Here is a 5,173-nt window from a genome sequence, read left to right as displayed (position 1 = left end):
AAAGAAACACTCACAAACACAAGTACCAATAGTTCCAAGCTCAACAATAAGAAGACATGAGCCAATATATTAATAAATTTCCAATGCAGCTTTCCTTGTATCCAAATCTCTAGGAACAAATTCCTCTCTATAATGCTTTGCTAGTATGCAATATTCTTGCTAAATACTAGGAAACCCTTTCACTATATGCTTCTTCTGCAACAAATTTGGTCCACCAAAATGTAAATCTCCATGCCATAAATGATATAGACAAGACTCATCTACAATGTTTCACAAAGCTTCTTCTTGGATACTTATCAATCATTATAAATACTAGCTTGTTCTTTAAGAACACTTTAAACATTTTCTCTATCATATTCCATCACTTGATAGCAAAATGACCATACTTTTGCAATAGAAACATTATAAATTTGACTTATCAAACCTTTAGTTTCCTTGCTAGATGACATTACCCTAGCAATCCATTGGATCCCCATTTGTCAAATTGGTCAAATGCATGTGATCAATGGAAAATTCGTATTTCTAAGTCACATTTGAAGTAAATATACTAAATGTAACCATTTTTGGGTTCATAGAATGGTTGGAAGAGTAAAATGCAAAAAGTTGCTCAAAAGTTGTCAAGTGACTTAGTAACTTTTGTTGAAAACTTTTGAGCAACTTTTTGCATTTTTGGGTTCATAGAATGGTTGGAAGAGTAAAATGCAAAAAGTTGCTCAAAAGTTGTCAAGTGACTTAGTAACTTTTGTTGACAACTTTTCACCAATGGCTAATTTTAGCTAAAAAGTTGGTTGAGAGTAGTTGGGAAGGCTTAGAATGTATTTAAACACTCATGTACATGCCCAAAAAGATGGTGTGGAAGGATTTGGGTTGTAAGACAACAAATCTAATAATGCAAGATTTTCTCTTCAAATTAGTGGTTGCAAATCTTCTTTCTATTGAAATCATATTAGATATAATAGAATATTGTTGTAACATGCATTTGGTATGGTTTGAAGTTCATTTAAACCATTATGTTCAGTTCACCTTAACTATTCTTGTAGACTATTATATCTGACATTTCTTCACAGTTTGAGGGTTATCATGTGGATATGACACATTCCATTTTATTTGACAACTGTTCCTTATGGAATGGGTCTATAATGGTGTATTATAGGATGTTATAACACTAGGAGTGTAGAGGAGATCATGGAGATTACATGTTAATACCCTAAGGTAGAGGGTTAAAATGGAAACTGTGCATTCTTGGTGCCATGTATTGGTCTGAGTGAGATCATTGAATGAGAGGGTAATTTTATGAATGATTATATTTTTGCATATGTAATATAAGGAATTTGATCCACTAGTAGTATCTTGAAGTGCTTGGAGTTGTGAGGTTTAGAAAGCCCTAGTTTTGTAATCTTAAAAGGGAGGGTTTTGTGGTTAGGTGTGAAGATGGACATGACGCCACTCGATACCTAGGAAATTTGAGGTTTGGCATTGCAAAAAGATTGTTTATGGGTGTAGATATTTAGAGACAAGTATTTGGAGGGTTCACTTTGTAAAAATGGCCTAATTGGGCTAGTTGTAAAGGCTGTAGGGAATTGGTTCTAGGTGATGGTTCAAAGTACCTATATCTAAGTTCTAAATATATTTAGTGTATCTGAAAAGGGTATTTGAAATTGTAATTTGTTTGCCAAGTGTTTTGTAAGGTTTGTGAGTGGCTGAAATACCTATTTAGGAGGGCTAGTAGGGATTGGCTAAAACATTTGGCATAACATTGATTCTAGGGTTATTCTTTCTAACATTAAAAGGAGAGAGGGAGGGAGGGAGAGTTTTAGAAAACTATTTGAATATTAGAGTTGCATCCTATGGATATGACTATGTTGTTCTCAATTGAAAGTTTTCGTATAGTTACAAGAAGTAAAGCCTTATTTTATAATGAGAACTTATGCCTGATATACGACAATTTAAGAATTTTTTCCTTTTGGTAAAAAGTAGGCCATTCTTTTGTGTTGATCTTTAGACCATGTACTTATTACAACCAATATTTTCATTGTATTTATATGTATGTAAATGTTCCTTCATGTTTTTTTGGTCTTGTGCTAGAAAAATTTGAGCTTCCATATCCTAATCATGGACATGTCATACTAGCAAACCCTTCTCCGATTTTGCTCTATCCTATTAGTAGCATAGAGGTTCATTGCTTAGTTGATGTATCAAGGCAAAAGGTTCCATCTATTGGAAGTGGAGAAATGATAGACTATTTACAAACTATGGTGGCTCCTTAGGTATTGGATAGAAGTTGGACACGATTCCTTGTGTGTCAAGATTCACTTTGCATTTATTTGGATATAGTGGATATTAAAATGGACAAAATAATTTATAGAACCTATTTTTATTAAGTATTCTTTCTTAAAGATGGTGAGATTTGTTGCATTAGAATTCTCTAAATTTGTTATGCAATGTATCAACTAGCCAAGAAACTACAAACACCATTCATAGTTGCTATTGAAAGTGGGAATATATGAACCATGCCAAACAAGATCATGCCAGCCTCACCATTGCCTAGGCCTGGAGAAATTCTATTGGTAGACATTTTCAATATGAATCATCCATTAACTAGTGGAGGAATGAATATTGCATTATCTAACATTGTCATTCTTAAAAGGCTTTTTAAACCTCTTCATAATCTTCACAATGCCTCAATGCTCTATCAGTATGTGGAATCATTTTACACTCTTTGGAAGGTATCTACTTGTAATAGTTGGAGTAATTTTGTCCATTCAAATAGTAGGAATAATTAGTCCTATAATAAAATGTTGTTGCAATTTCATAAATACTGAAAAGCTATTAGTCTAATGGTATCATTTAAGGCTATGAGCTTTTCATTAAGCTACTCCTACATCTAGATTTATTCTTTATATAAATATCCTATTTTAGCTATGTTCTTTATATAAATATCCTTTCTTTCTATCATCTATTACTAATTTTAGAAAACTCTCATTACATTTATGTAGCTTATTGCATCAACTATAAATACTTTGGTAGGTGCACTGTATAAGGTCTTTTGTGCTTCACTCAATCAAGAAATAAAAGAGATGCAACTAGCTTGTTTTGACTATTTAAGTTTGGCAGGTGTGTTTTCAATTGGACCTATGGCCTTTCTATCTGGCCTCAATCCACAATCGTTGAGCTTGGTTGTACATTTCTTTGTGGTGGTTGTATATGGTGTTGGCTGACTACTATTAACTTTTCCTTCACCAAACCAATTCTAGCTTGGAGGCCACTTGATTTTTGTAAGTGCATGATTATTCTGTCATGATTTTATGAACTCATTAATGGTTACCTTTTAAGAATGCATTCTCTGATCAAAAAAGGTTATTTGAATTTCTCGGTTTAAAATTCTTAAAATTTTGTTCCCCTTTAAAAAGATACAAACTGGAAATTTGGCTAATAATTTTAATTAGGATTTTCTATTCAATCATTTTTTGATTAGATATGAAATTTATTTGTATACATAGCCATAAACTATTATAATATAAGAGCCAATATATTTATAAATTAATAGCTATAATACTTTTTAATATGTATTTGTAGGTATATATATATATATTGATATATTGTTGTTTCTATATATATATATATATAGCTATTTATTTGTTCCAAATTTTCTTCTTCTTTTTTGTTTTTAATTCTTTCTTTTTTAACCTTTTTCTTTTATTTCTTTTTTATATTTTTTGGTGTGTGTAGCTTTTTATTTCTATTTTTTGTTTTGCATTGTTTTGCGAGCTTCCCTCTTCACTTCTTATAGTTCTTGAGAAAGGTCCAGTTTGCATATCTTACTATCCTGCACTTTCTTATCCTGATGATGGATCATGTAGTGTGATCCAAAATGTCATTATGATAAATAAACACACACAATTGAATCCAGAAAACTTAGTACTTTAAAAATGGATTGTGGAAATTTGTTACTATTAATGGATATGAAATGTTAAATGTTTGTAATCCCCCAAGAAAACCAATGGCATTTCCTAGAAGAGCTGCTTGTGAATATTATCTACTACTATATATTTTCTTGGATAAATACATAATCTACCTATTATGTTTAAAGTGTAATACCTAATTTTTCTTATTATCTTGCCTTGTTGACTAGTAGACCTTTCAAAGAAGCATTTCTCAATTTAGTGTAGGCTTTCTTTCATCCTTCTTTAAAATTCCCCTTCAATAGCATTTCAAAATTAAATAAATACTTATAAATGTGATTTTGAACTAATAATCACTCAGAGAATAGATAATATGCATTGGTGGGAATCACAAATGACTATTGTGCACAATTTGACTACAAAAGGTTCATAAGCATAGGAAGATGCAAGCATTGGCCAATTTCAATGAGAAATATTTGGAGTTGAAAATTGTCTATTGAACTCTTGAAATGGAAACTAAGGCTTTGGAGGAGGCATAAGTAAAGTGACTAGTGGGCCAGGACAATGATATCCACTTGTAATATTCAAAAGTTTAAGAAAAAATGTTCATGACATTTGTTGTTTTCTCTAATGTTGTTCCTATGTGGTGATGGTGATTGAGTTTACTACAAAGATGCTTGAGACTATCTTGTAGGAGTAACTATTTACACAAAGATGATGTGATGAGAGAGCCATAAGACTTGTGAGTTGGCATGAATGACTCCTATGTTAACTCTTGAATAAAGGAATACAAGCCCATATGATCTCTTTAATGAATCAAGTGCAATAGAGAATAGTTTAATCAACTCAAATTAGTGATCCATGCATCTTGGAGATTATCATCATCTTGAAATTGGAGTTAAAGTGACAAAGTTGATCTTTGAAGAGTGTTCTTTGGATAATGTAAAACTTGTAGTTGATTTTTGTTGAACCTGTTTGATAACTAATTATTGTTTTACTTACTAAATTGGTCAATTCAATCCTAAGTTTGATCCCGACGCTGCAAGCAAAATACAATCTTTTGACAAATTGTAAATATCCTAAAGAACTTGTTCAACACTAGAGGAAATAGAGCAACTACCAATTAGAACTTCTAAACTTTCTAATTTCCTTGCTGTAGACTCATATCACATGGAAAATTGAATATTGGAACTTTTATAATCTATACATATATTGTTAGAAGTGCAAGTCAATATTTGTATATGCAAAGATAATAGAGAAGATGCAAATAT

At 31.5% G+C, this 5,173-nt stretch overlaps 1 pseudogene; it reads left to right on the top strand.

Moving 5' to 3' along the window:
- Window positions 1–2,042: 2,042 nt before the first annotated feature.
- On the top strand, window positions 2,043–3,254 carry LOC149556955 (squalene monooxygenase SE1 pseudogene; annotated as a pseudogene).
- Window positions 3,255–5,173: the final 1,919 nt, after the last annotated feature.

Source organism: Cupressus sempervirens, chromosome 5, assembly GCF_028749045.1.
Source record: "Cupressus sempervirens isolate cs-2001-9-10 chromosome 5, ASM2874904v1, whole genome shotgun sequence".
Lineage (NCBI taxonomy): Eukaryota > Viridiplantae > Streptophyta > Pinopsida > Cupressales > Cupressaceae > Cupressus > Cupressus sempervirens.
This window is presented reverse-complemented; position numbering and strand designations above follow the sequence as displayed.